Here is a 13,872-nt window from a genome sequence, read left to right as displayed (position 1 = left end):
TCCACTCGTTTCACCAATGCTGGCCTTTGTTTCTTTAGCAACTTTGACCATTAGCACATATTGTACTTCCAAGATCAATGATGCCATCAGCAGTGTTGTCCTCTTCTCCACTCATACCATTCCCTCCTATTTGTGGGCTTGATCTGCTCAGTATTGATACAAAGTCCTACTTCAGCTGCTTCTGCTTTTACGCTCAGGTTTTTTTTTTTCTTTTTCAAATTCCACTCCAAATGGCAACCAGTATGACTATCATCTGCAAAAAAACAAAATCTCCCAGCTTTTCTCTTGCCCAAACTATACCAGTGCACCTGGCAACAGCCATTGATCTTCTCATCACAAAAGTTTATGGCAATGAACAGTGGAAATAGCATCCACCTGTGCTTTATGCAAGTAACCATCTTAAAACATTCTGTGTATCTGCTTTCTCTCCTGATGGAACACGTAGACTCTTCATACAAAAAACTTCTATCAAATGAAAAGTTTTTGCTGGAATTCCATGCCCTAGGATCTTCCAGCAGGCTTCCATATGGATACTACACAGTTCTTTTCTAAAAATCAATGAAGTTAAAAAGACATCTGCTGGTGTTCTAAGCTTCTCAAGGTGGAAAAAAGAATCTGAACACCAATTATAACACTTTTCCAAATATGGATAGGTGTGTCATTCCTCTCCAGTTATCACAAATAAGCTGTTCCTCCCCTTTAGGAATTTTGAAGATGATACCTCTGTGACAAATAAGGCTCTTTCTTGCAATATGTTTAATTGTATTAAGTTCACGCACTACTACAGGCCAAGGAATATATATAACATTCTATAGGGTAGGGTGACCACAGATCTTCTAGAACTAGAAACAGTGATGATCAATTTGGTAAATCCATGCAGGCTGCAACACTGCTAGAGTACGTCTACACAGCAACATTTCAAAATATCTAGTGTTATTTTGAAATAACTTAATCCACGTCCACATAGCAGGCGGTTATTTTGAAATAAAGTTGAAATACTGTCAAATTGGAGGAGGACTTATGCCGACTCCTGTACTCCTCGTACAATGAGGGTTAAGAGAAGTCAGAGAAAGAGTGCTCTATTTTGGAGTAAGTGCTGTGTAGATGCTCCCAATTTTGAAACAAGCTATTTTGAAATAAGGTACGCAAATTGAGCTAAGCCCTGCTGTAGAGACACACCCCTAGAGAAGACCATCACCTGGAGAGAACTGTATATACTAGTTCAAACTGGATTCTGCAGAAAGCATACAGTGCTTGAATCAGTAGAATTCTTTCCATCAGAATCAGGATTTTTAAGGCCCCTTTATATCACTTTGGACATTTTAACCAATATAAAGCTGCTGGAAAGGGATACGGATTTTTTAACATTTTTAAATAAAAGATCCATGGACTTAACCTTTTAGGATTTTTTCATGCAAACTGGCAGACAGAGCTGTCTCTACAGGAGCATGAGGCACCCCCAACACTTCCTGGCCCTGCCTCATTCCCCAAGCTCCTCCTCCTTCCTGGAGCTGCACCACCTTGGAGATCACTGGGGTGTCTGGCACAAGGCAGCAGCAGGGGTCATCCTCTTACCCCGCACTTACCATGATGGCAGGAGCCCAGTAAGCAGAGCGATGCAGCAGCCTATGCCGCTTATCTCCCAGCTGGTAGCTCCGTTTCACTGCAGTGGTGGAAAGCAGAGTGCCATGACCCACTACATTGCATTGGGGGAGGGCGGGGGGGGGGGGGGGGGAAGAGTGGGATGGAGCACTCTGCTTCCTACCACCATGGTAAAACAGAGCAACTCAGCTGGGAAATGAGCAGCAGAGTGGCACATGCTTCTGTGTTGCTCCTCTTCCTAGGCTCTTGCAGCTGTGGTGAATGCAAGGATACCAGCCTTCCTCTCCTCTGCTCTCCAGTGAACCCTGGGCTGCTGTGGACCCCAAGGGCTCCTATCAATATAGGAAACCATCCCATCCATATGATAGTTGGGGCAGCTGCTGCAGGGCCCCCCCAAAGTGAAGGACCCAGGATGTCACCCTCCCCCAAAACCATCCTATGGGTGGGATGGCTCTACTGGCAGAAATGACAGCAAACAGGCTTCAATGAAACTTAATAGAGCAGGAACTCAATGACAAAACAAACCCACACCTTCACTGCACTTGCTAAAAAAATCATCTTACATATGGGATTGGCAGTTGACATTACTGAAATAAGTCTTTGGGACTGCAATTTCTGAAGTTATAAAAAGCCACTTTAACAAATTAAAAGTACACACCGTGTCTAAGATTTCTGCTCTTTCCTCCATGTATTCTAACAGAAGCCACAATCATACATACAAGTTAGTTTTAACATTACATGTATTTATAACTAATCTTTTCCTTCCGATGCTGTCCATGAATAGCCGGATGCAGCAAACATCTGACTGAAAGCTAGAATGTGTCTTACAGCTTCCAGTCGGGGATGTTTACAACAACAGACTACAATACAATATTATACTGTGTGAGTTCACAGCAATGCAAATAACCTTCAAAAGAAAAAAAAAAAAAAAGACAGTTGATAAAAATAACATTCCATGGCACCTCTACAGATTTATTGCTCCACCAATTACAACAACATACTTCATTTGCTGAAAGCTCATGTAGCTTGAGAAAGCACAACTGTTGATCACAATTATCTACAAGAAACAGCTGAAAGTTATGGAGTAAACACACAAAAATATTTGTGAACTCAATTTTTAAAAGTGCACCCTGTACTTTAAAAAGTGTTCACCCCATGATGCCTTCATTCCCCAGAGCTCTCCAAAGAATGTAACCTCCTATAAACAACTGCACTAGTTTCCTAACTTCATTAAGCACAGAAGAAGTGACCGAACTGAAAAAGTGTGGCTGTATTACAAAAAGCATAATTAAAAAAATAGTCTTGTGGCATTATTTAACCTCACCATCCAGTCTATATTTATTCAGTTTAAAAATCAAGATTTTAGTTTGTTTGTCCTGCACACTGAAACTGGAATTTTAAAAGTGCCCCCCCTTTTTTTAACAAGTGAAGATGTAAAGTCAGTCCAAGATCGTGCAATCAAAGCTTAACTAAAAAATGTTGATACGGAGCGTTGAATCTAATTCTGACATAGCCTTAAGAGCACCTCACTAACTGTAAGGAGTAAAAATTCAATTCTGTTTTCAAAGCAAGCAAAGGAAAATGGACACGGAGAAGATAGCACCACATTATTAAAAGTATTTTTATTTGCTTATTAAGCCCTTAATCCTGAAGTGCAGGACTCCTGTGCTGATGCAGAGGAATATGCATTTCTATGGGATTCCATGCAGGAGTCTGTCTATGCACAACCTACTGTTGAATCAGGACTGAAAGGTCAGATCCTACAGTCAGTAAAACTCAATGGGAATTTTGCCTTTTACTTACGGGAGAATGATTGGAGCCCTACTATCTATTAATTTTAAGCAAAATAGAGTCTAGCATTTAGTCTAGAATCAGGTTTAGAAACAGTGCTCAATTAAAACTAATTCAGCTACTTTAAGTTTAGCAGTATGTACTCCTGCTTAAGAGAATTTTGAATAAAAGTATTTTACCAGGCTGGTATATGCATGATTGAAGACCTGCTTTACTGTGAAACTGTCAATTTGATAAGCAAAATACAAACAAAAAAGGAGCATAAGCAGAGCTCCATGAAATTCTCCTCATAAAATCTCTCATTTTTGCAGAATACCTTATTTTGTTTTCCCAATTCATCATCGCCCCCCAAAGAGAAAAGAGATCCCGCAGTGAGTAAAGGGAGTAAGGACAAAAGCTTGACCTTCTGCTCACAAACAGGGAGGAACTAATAGGGGAAGTGGAGGTGGGTGACGACCTGGGAAGCAGTGATCATCAGATGGTAGATTTCAGGATCCTGACCAAAGGAAGGAAAGAGTAGTAAAATACATACCTTGTACTTCAAAAAAAGCAGATTTTGACTCCCTCAGATCTGATGGGCAGAATCCCCTGGGATGCTAACATGAAGGGGAAAGGAATCCAGGACATCTGGCAGTATTTTAAAGAAGCCTTATTGAAGGCACAGAAAGAAACCATCCTGACGCGTAGCAAGAGAGGCAAACATGGTAGGAGACTGGATTGGCTTACAGGGGAAATCTTTGGTGAACTTAAGCACAAAAGGGAAGCTTACAAAAAGTGGAAACTTGGACAAATGACCAGAGAGGAGTTTAAATGTATAGCTCGAGAATGCCGAGGGTTATCAGGAAGGCGAAAGCGCAAATGGAATTGCAACAGGCTAAGGATGTAAAGGATAACAAGAAGAAGGAGATCAGAGAGGGTGTGCGGCCCCTAATGGATGAACGAGGTAACCTAGTGACAGATGATGTGGGGAAAGCTGAAGTACTCAATGCTTTCTTTGCCTCAATATTCACGGAGAAGGCTGGCTCCTGGACTTCTGCGCTAAGTGACGCAAGATGGGATGAAGATGGACAGCCCATGGTGGGTAAAGAACAGGTTAGGAACTATTTAGGAAAGCTAAACGTACACAAATCCATGTGTACGGACTTAATGCATCCGAGGGTTCTGAGGGAGTTGGCAAAAGTCATTGAGGAGCCTTTGGCTATTATCTTTGAAAAGTCATGGAGATTGAGAGAAATCCCGGATGATTGGAAAAAGGCAAATGTAGTGCCCATCTTCAAAAAAGGGAAGAAGGACGATCCAGGGAACTATAGGCCAGTCAGTCTTACCTCGGTTCCTGGAAAAATCATGGAAGGGATCTTTAAGGAATCCATTTTGAGGCACTTGGATAAGAAGAAAGTGATTAGGAATAGTCAGCATGGATTCACAAAGGGCAAGTTGTGCCTGACCAATCTGCTTAGCTTCTATGATGAGGTAACCGGCTCGGTAGACGTGGGAAAGTCAGTGGATGTTATATACCTTGACTTTAGCAAGGCTTTTGATACGGTCTCCCACAATATTCTTGCCAGCAAGTTAAGGGAATGTGGACTGGATAAATGGACAGTAAGATGGATAGAAAGATGGCTAGAAGGTCGGGCCCAGCGGGTAGTGATCAACGGCTCGATGTCAGGATGGCGGTCGGTTTCTAACAGAGTGCCCCAAGGTTCGGTTCTAGGACCAGTTTTGTTCAATATCTTTATTAATGACCTGGATGAGGATATGGATTGCACCCTCACCAAGTTTGCAGAGGACACTAAGCTAGGGGGAGAGGTAGATACTCTTAAGAGCAGAGATAGGGTCCAGAGTGACTTAGACAAATTGGAGGATTGGGCCACAAGAAATCTGATGAGGTTCAACAAGGACAAGTGTAGAGTCCTGCACTTGGGACGGAAGAATCCCAAGAGGCTGAGGGGACTTGGGTCTGTTTAGTCTGCAAAAGCAAACAGTAAGGGGGGATTTGATAGCCTTCAACTTCCTGAAGGGAGGTTCCAAAGAGGATGGAGAGAGGCTGTTCTCAGTAGTGACAGATGGCAGAACAAGGAGCAATGGTCTCAAGTTGTGGTGGGAGAGGTCCAGGTTGGATATTAGGAAAAACTATTTCACTAGGAGGGTAGTGAAGCACTGGAATGGGTTACCTAGGGAAGTAGTGGAGTCTCCATCCCTAGAGGTGTTTAAGTCTCGGCTTGACAAAGCCCTGGCCGGGTTGATTTAGTTGGGATTGGTCCTGCCTAGAGCTGGGGGCTGGACTTGATGACCTTCTGAGGTCTCTTCCAATTCTATGGTTCTATGATTAAAACCAAGCAGTGCTTCAACCCTGAGGCATTTAAATCCTGACCAGATCACAAACAGGAAGTTGGGCAGAAGCAGTCATTGAGAGGTGAATTTTTTGTTGTGTTTTAATAATTGAGTTTTATTTCATGTTATTTTGCATTTTCAAAAACAAAGGACTCTAAGCATAAGCACCCACCAACTGTGCACATTTAAATTCTGTCTTGCACTCTCTCAGGGCCCCACCATGCTTTATGAAAATTCCCTTATGAATATGCATAACTCAAAGATGCTTTATGCAAAATGCATCATGTAACATATCAGTTTTCAAAATTTCAAGTTATAATCTGCCAAATGTGTAGATTCTATTTTTGTCCACGTCATTCTAGTATGTGAAGTTAGAAATATGAAGTGTGAATCTGTTTTAATTCTAAATGTGCTTATGAGGGCTACTAGTGACACTTTAGGAACTTAATGGCTTAGTACTCAAAACAACAACCTGTGAATGGTTTTATTTTTCCTGTTAAGCCCAAACTGTGGCTGGTTCTAGAAAAACATGTGACTGTGCCACCTAATATTGGAATCCATCTTGAATCTAGTACTTTCCCAAGGGGAAACTGGACAAAGGATTCCAGACTTGGAGGAATGGAAAGCAACCAGATCTCTGTTTTTAAGCTGGCCTTTGACATTCTCTTGAAGAAACCTGAAAAGAAAAGACTCTAAAAAGGTGTAGACCCAGATCTGAAAAAAAATCAACTCTGACTTGGAGCATTTTATCTGAGAAATAGCAATTGTTTAGGGTAAGGATTTGCATATAACAAGTTATTTAGTTAAAATTAGCTATCATCTTTTGTTTATTTGTAACTAAAAAATGTTGATATGGAATGTTGAACCTGATTCTGACATAGTCCGTTTATTTGGGCTTAGTAAATTATTTTGATTTGTCTGTTTCCATTACAACCACTTAAAATCTACTTTTTATACTTAATGAAAACACTTGTTTATAACAAGCCGAATGCAAATAATGGTTATGGAGGAAAGGGAGGGAAACCAGTATGCATCTCTCTCTTTCACTGATAAAGGCGGAAAACATTTTATGAGCTTTCTATGTGTAAAACTTTTACACAAGGTAAAAACTGATTTGGGATTTTGGTCCCTTTTAAGAATTGGGTTCTTGGGTGCTACCAATGGCCTTATAGCAGAGTCCTCACAGAGCTGAACTGGTTCATGGTCTGTGTTGCTCTGCAGATAAAAGCTATAACCCCAACTCTGCTTTGGCTGGGGGAGACCAGGGCTTCTGGACCAGCAGGACAGGATGGTGGGGAGTTCCAGGGGCAGGAAAGCATGTGTCAGTAACTTGATCAAACACATCAGGCAACAACCTCAAGTGGATTTCTGTGATCCAATCCATCACATACACATTTAAGGTGTCTCAGTTACTGAAACACAATCACATTCTATTTACATAAAAAGCTTTCATTGTGAAAATGACAATTAGTATTTTAGCAGTAGGTGATTCTAGCTGTTCCACAGCTAAACCAGGATTAACGAGGAAACTACATGCAGTTGTTATGGATACCATGCTGACCTTCATTGTTTTTGAGTTAAATAGTTAAAAAGCCAGTGGTCATTTACAAGAAAAAGCTCCTTCAGTTGTTCTAGAATCACAAGGTCCAATTCTAAATTGGAAAGAAATGGGTTATTTCATGCAAAGGTAAGCACATGGTATTTGACTAATTAGGCTGCTGACCATTAAGTTGCAGTGAACCATTTTTTACAACATTCTACTTTAACTCTTATTTCTAAAGGAGAGAGAAAAAAAAAGGTTATTACAATGTCATGACAGTTTCTCCCAGTACCACCCCCCACCATATCACCAGGCAATTTTATCAAATTCAACATCAACCAAAAAAATGTATTGAGCATATTAAAATGGTCAATCCTAAGGAAGAGTTTGACTTAAAAAAATATCAATGGAATGGTGTGTGAAACAAATTGAATGGTCTGTCCTCGAGTAAAGTTACATGCCAGTGTGGTACTTAAGCATTAAAGCTTTGTGAAAATTCAGGCTGGACAATTTTTTTTCGTACACAATTTTGAATATGAGTAGGCAGCATGTTCTGACTTTCTTCAATAGCTATGCTCTACCATTTTGAATCTGTAGACTCTTAAGACCAAATGATAATTCTAAGTATGGACACTATTCTGATATAGAAGCTAAATTGTGTCTTTGTCGCTAAGTATTGTGAACACTGTGAAAGGAGTTAAGAGTGCAAACAAATGTTGTATTGCTTAAGTGTAACACTTCCCCTGACTCCCAAGAAAAAGAGCCTGTACTTTATCTTGACTACAATAGAAAACTACCAAAGTTTTTATCGAGAAGCACTCACTTTACTTATGAATTAGGAAACATGCATTTGATACCCTCCCCAAGTGAGCAACAGACAATTGACTATTAATCCAGAGTACAGGCAGTCCCCGGGTTACATGGATCCGACTTACATCGGATCCCTACTTATAAAGGGAGTGAGGCAACCCCACACTAGCTGCTTCCCCCCAGCAGACCAGGGAGATGCGGAGCGGCTTTTCGCAGCAGACACCTCAGCTTGAGAATAAAGGTCTGAGGGAAGTGAGGTGTGGGAGAATAAAACTGAGCTCTGGAGAAATGTTTGGCTAGAGTTTCCCCTACAATATGTAGCAGTTCCGACTTACATACAAATTCAACTTAAGAACAAACCTACAGTCCCTGTCTTGTATGTAACCCGGGGACTGCATGTATAGTCAGAGTTCAGTTATCTTATTTTACTTTATTTCAGTTGACTAATAATTTATGAAAGATAATTGAATATTTGCATTGTGATCCCATAGTTAGAAGAACATAGAAATTCTTAAAATTGGGAAGAGCCTAATAGAACATAATGATTTTACTTTTATTTACTTTTCATGCTTACTACCTAACTACCCAGCATGTGGTTTGTAGCCTCTCCTTTCTCTATAAAGCAATCTAGGTTCTAGGAGTTCTTGAACTTTTTTCGTACTAGAGCTCTTATCTCTGGGCATATTTTGTTCTACTTTAAATACTCTCGATTAATTCATGCTAATGAAGATGAATTCATGATAGAACATCACCAATTTAAAGAGTTCTGTAATATCTAGCAAAGTGCAAGTTTCTTCATACAGTTTTTTTTCAATGCACCTTCAATCATGACCTATAATTTATTCCAACTCTAAATTCAGTAACAGGTATATTGACCACTATGTGCAGAACTGAAGCTAAAATGAACGTGGTCAACATTAAAATTATTAATTAGTGCAGCAGGAGAGCTTAATTTGTTATATCATGTATGTTTGAAAAAAAATCACTTTCTATACTGAAGAAACAATAGCTCCTGAATTAAGCATGATCATTATATCCAGCTAGTGATTTGAAAGATAACTGCTATTACACAGAACTACAAAGAGTCAATTTATTACTTTGTTGCCACAGACAAGGTCTTTCAAAAGGAGTCAAATAGCTGAACACCAGAAGTCTTATGTAAGCAAAAACATGAAAGAAGTCTGATTGCTAAAACCCAGAAAGATTACATGAACTTAAATTAAATGCGACTCAAACTTACTAATCAGGAGAGAAAGTTAGCACTTTTCACAAAAACTGAAACATTGTTTTTGAAGTTCATCTACAAAGTAGATATTAGACTAAAAGCAAAAGGAATGGAATATAAAAAAATTAAAGGAATACAGGCAGTCCCCGACTTACGCAGATCCGACTTATGTCGGATCCGCAGTTACGAACGGGGCTGCCCCCGAGTACACGGACTGCGGGACCTCGCGGTCCCGCTGCCCGTGTACTCCGGGCGAGAAAAGCTGCTCCGTGTCTCCCTGGCCTGCAGACCAGGAAGACGCGGAGCAAAGCCGCTACCCGAGTCCCTCCCCCCTCCCCCCCACGGCTTTGCAAAGCCTCGGGGAAGCCGCGGGGGGGCTCGGGCAGCGAGGCAGCCCAGGCCGCCTGGGCTGCTCTGCTGCCGGCTTCCCCAGACTTTGCAAAGCCGCGGGGGGGAGGAGTCCTCAGAGGCTTTGCTCCCCGTCTCCCTGGTCTGCTGGTCTCAAGCAGACCAGGGAGACTGGGAGCAAAGCCGCGGAGGACCCAGGCGGCGGGACCGCGGTGCGTCTCGGTCCACCGCCCGCGTCTTCCTGGTCTGCTGGGGTGGGGGGCGCAGCTAGTACGCCCCCCCCCCCCCCCCAGCAGACTAGGCTTTTCTCTGGACGCCTGTGGCAGAGCAGCTGGGGCGCTGCCGGTTGGTCCCGCAGCACCGCTCTGGGCGCTACTGGACCAACCCAGCAGCACCCCAGCTGCTCTGTCCCAGGCGTCCTGATTTAGCCGCTGCTGAAACTGACCAGCGCTGACTACAGGAAGCCCGAGGCAGAGTTGCTCTGCCTCGGGCTTCCTGGAATCAGCTGCTGATCAGTTTCAGCAGCAGCTGACTTGGGGACGCTTGGGGTTCTTAAGTTGATTCTGTATGTAAGTCAGAACTGGCGGTCAGTTTCAGGAGTGGCTTACATACAGTTCCGACTTACATACAGATTCAACTTAAGAACAAACCTCCAGTCCCTATCTTGTACGTAACCCGGGGACTGCCTGTATTGCTATATGGTGCAACAGTCACTGGTCACCTTTTTTAAAGGAACAAACGGGGCTTTGTAAACCATGCACTACAATAAATTAAGCTGCTAAAAGCCAGGGCAAGGGGTTTAAGTAATTTTGTACACCTTCAGTAAGGGTTTCTCTTCTGAGGCATTTAAAAATTCTCTTGAGCAGCTAAAAATTTTGGAACAATTTAGAGGACATTATAGTTATGAAGTAAATGCTCAGAGATGGTAAAAGCTGTAGTAGGAAAAAAGTTTAAAAACTGTTAGGAACTTTACAGAGAACAGACACACAGCAAGCCACACGCAGTTTGGTAATCAGCATGAAAAGTGGAACTGTTATGTTCTACTAGCACCCTCTTCCCAATTTTAAGAATTTCCATGTTCTCATAATAAATAAATTTCTTCATGGGAACATAATGCAAATATTCAATTATCTTCCATAAAATGTTAGTTAACGCAAGAACTCAGACTTGAATCAATTATCTTGACACTGCAGTTATGGTTGAAAAACATTTTTTTATATCATAAGTCCTTATTTACCAGCACTGACTTTTGGAGAAAAAATCCGTTAAATTTCAGTTTCTTATAATTATTTCTAGCCTAAATATGACTTGTCTGGTGTGGAATGTTTGATAAAATCTATCAAGCTGTTTGAAGTATCCAAGCATGAAAAATTAGGGATGGACATCACTTAAAATTCTTCAGACTATATTTGCTCTTGGATAAACTGCAACTTCTTTTTAAAAGCCTCAAACTTGTTTATGGGCTTAGCCCTTAGAGAGCATAAGCGCCTTTGACACAAAAAGGATTATTTATTCATCACCCACATTTTAAGGTAGTTTACAGAAATACTTAAAAAGATGCTTTACTGCATCAAAAAATAGCACAAAAAACAGACAGGCCGCAAACTTCTGCCTCTGTTTACCGAACCTGCAAAAATTGACTGAGGCCAAAGAATCTGTCAGAACCAGGAGCAGATTTCAAGAGCTGTGGCTTCTAATACAGTGCTTAGTCCATTATTGTCTCAGACTGTGCAGTGTTTAACTATATAATGCTCCAGATACATGAATGATACTGTCACATGTGTACACAGCAGGGCATATTTACATACTAAGTAAAAAGATACAAAATAGAACATATTCAGGAATTTGTCTAAACAACTGTTAGCCCCTCATCCTGCACTGAGTTCTTTCGCTGGGCACACCAGCGATCACCACAAGCAGAGCTCACCAACTGGGCTAAGGCTTTGGTTTGCCCCTACATACTAGTGCACATATGAACTACAAAATTTTGTATGCAAACAATAAAGGATATAACCCCAAGCTGAGATGAATTATTGAGCATGGGGACACTAGCAGGTTCCAATAATGTTATCTGAATGTTTAATCAGAAAAAGATTCTAGGAGAAGCCATAGGTTTGTTGGAAGAGAAGAATGTAAACAGTCAAGGATTGATTTAGGTTCCTCTATCCCTGACCCTATCTGTACTTGGCCTAGAATCTACTGAACCTAATATTGTCTACTCAGGAGAGATGAGGGGGAGACAAGAGAGTCTGGTATTTTCCATGTGTTATTAAAGGGATTAATAAGAAGTTAAGAACACAATCAAGCTAGGAGATGAGGCTAGGATTACTGAAGTGAAGACAGACAACAACAAAAACTGTCAGAGGAAAACAAAGTTTTAGAACTGACACTAAGAAGAACTAAAGAACAGATATAGAAGGCAAAAAAAATATTATATAATCCAGCAGAAAGCCTAGGTTCCTGATATATTCGGAGGCAAGTGGCTGGGGTGAAGTCAGTAGCCAGGAGTCAGAAGTCAGCGCTATAGTCAGAATCCAGGAATCGGAGCCAAGTATCAGCTTCTGCCTCACCTCAGTTCTATCACAGCCATGGGTGAATGCTATGAGCAGGCACCGAACTACTGCTGGACTTAGAGTCACCAGACCTCCTCTTAACAAGTCACAGTATAGCCAATTAGGTACATTACTACAGGCCAGCTGCACTCATTTAGGATGCCCCAAGACTGGTTCTGCTGCAGGTCTGCTTACAGAGACTGAAGTTTTGAAGAGGCTTCAACCCAGCCAACTCTTTGCCTTTGCATCTTTGTACATATGAATGGTGTTTAAGGGCACAATTTTGCTATCTGTCCTGAGTAAGGCCAGAACAGAAAAGAAACACTTCCTGTCTTCTCCACTCCTTGTTTTGGGGAGAGAAGAACCAGGGAGGGAGGGAGAGGGTAATCAACAAGATGAGTAAAGTAATCTAGTACAGCAGTTTAAATCCCCCTGCATGCCAACTGAGCAGCTATCTGGCACATGACAGAGGGTGAAGCCACGGCTCCACCTATTACTGATTTTAGAGGCAGGACAAGTCAGGTTTGATAGTAAAAACTTACACTGTATTTCATAAGATCTGTCTCCAGCATTGGAAGGGTATATCTAAACTACACCCCTCTTTCGAAAGATACAGGTGAGCTTTGTAAATAGCGTGATTGAGAGAAATAACTTCTACATGTTTTGGAATTGAACAAATGAATTATACTGGCTAGTCAATCTCTCCATCATGATTAGATTATTTCTCTAGAGCTTTCATTAATTGTAAACTGGAAAGATCTACAGATATTTAAAAAGGTTCACAAAATCTAACCCGAGTTATCACTTCTAACTATCATTCAGAAACAACAATATCATATTTGTGGACATCAAAGATGATAGAAAACTGATGAGCCTAAAAACATCCATGATGTGGGGGAAAGGTTAATTCATTTGTTTTAAAGTGGTGCAAAATGCATCTACCATCATCATGAACATACAATAAATAATGAACTAATTTTTCATAATGCTAAATTCAACTCAGAGTTCCCATCCCTCAATTTAAAGCGCTAAAATTCAAAGTGATGCTTTATCTAGTCTGTGGATTTTTTTTTTAATTTCCTTATCAGAATGCTTTGTTTCTCTGAATGAAGACCAACTCTTTTGGATATTAGTGCTAGTTTAGGTTCACATCAGTGTAAGCTGTATTTTAGGTTTTGCTTTTAAATTCGAGATTTTTTCTAACTGGAAAATTGCAGCATGATACTAGGAGGCTAGAAAAGGGATCCCTATGGTTGAAATTACATTAACATAGTAGAAATATTAACTACATTACAAAAAGTAAAATAAAAATTAAGTGTAGTATCTACTTAGGATTATGAGGAAATGTTGAACACACAGGGATGGCCAGTGGATGCCTCCATTACAAGTAATATTTAATTTCTCCCTCAAGCTTAATTACTGGACATTTGTCAGCTGAGGAATATCTGCTGTCCTTCGATTTTAAGTAGGCATCACTATTGATCCCAACCTTGCACCTACAGCATGACAGGATAGGGGAGACTGTGTTCATGTGGAGCCAATGGATAGAAAGATTCTGCATCTAATTCTGGGTATTCACTCGTAGCTCCCATAAGGTGGGAGGGGAAGGGGACATTCTAATTCTGATAGAAGCACATTGTTTAATTTGACTGGATCCTTGAAAGACTTAACCA

The 13,872-nt window shown here is 40.9% G+C and overlaps 1 protein-coding gene across 2 annotated transcripts in view; it reads right to left on the bottom strand.

Annotated features, from left to right (window-relative positions):
- Window positions 1–13,872, bottom strand: part of ZFAT (zinc finger and AT-hook domain containing) — a 270,939-nt gene that overhangs the window by 233,645 nt on the left and 23,422 nt on the right. The window lies entirely within an intron of this gene.

The sequence above is a fragment of the Pelodiscus sinensis genome, chromosome 2, assembly GCF_049634645.1.
Source record: "Pelodiscus sinensis isolate JC-2024 chromosome 2, ASM4963464v1, whole genome shotgun sequence".
NCBI lineage: Eukaryota > Metazoa > Chordata > Testudines > Trionychidae > Pelodiscus > Pelodiscus sinensis.
The sequence above is the reverse complement of the archived record's forward strand: the minus strand, read 5'-3'. Positions and strand labels throughout refer to the sequence as shown.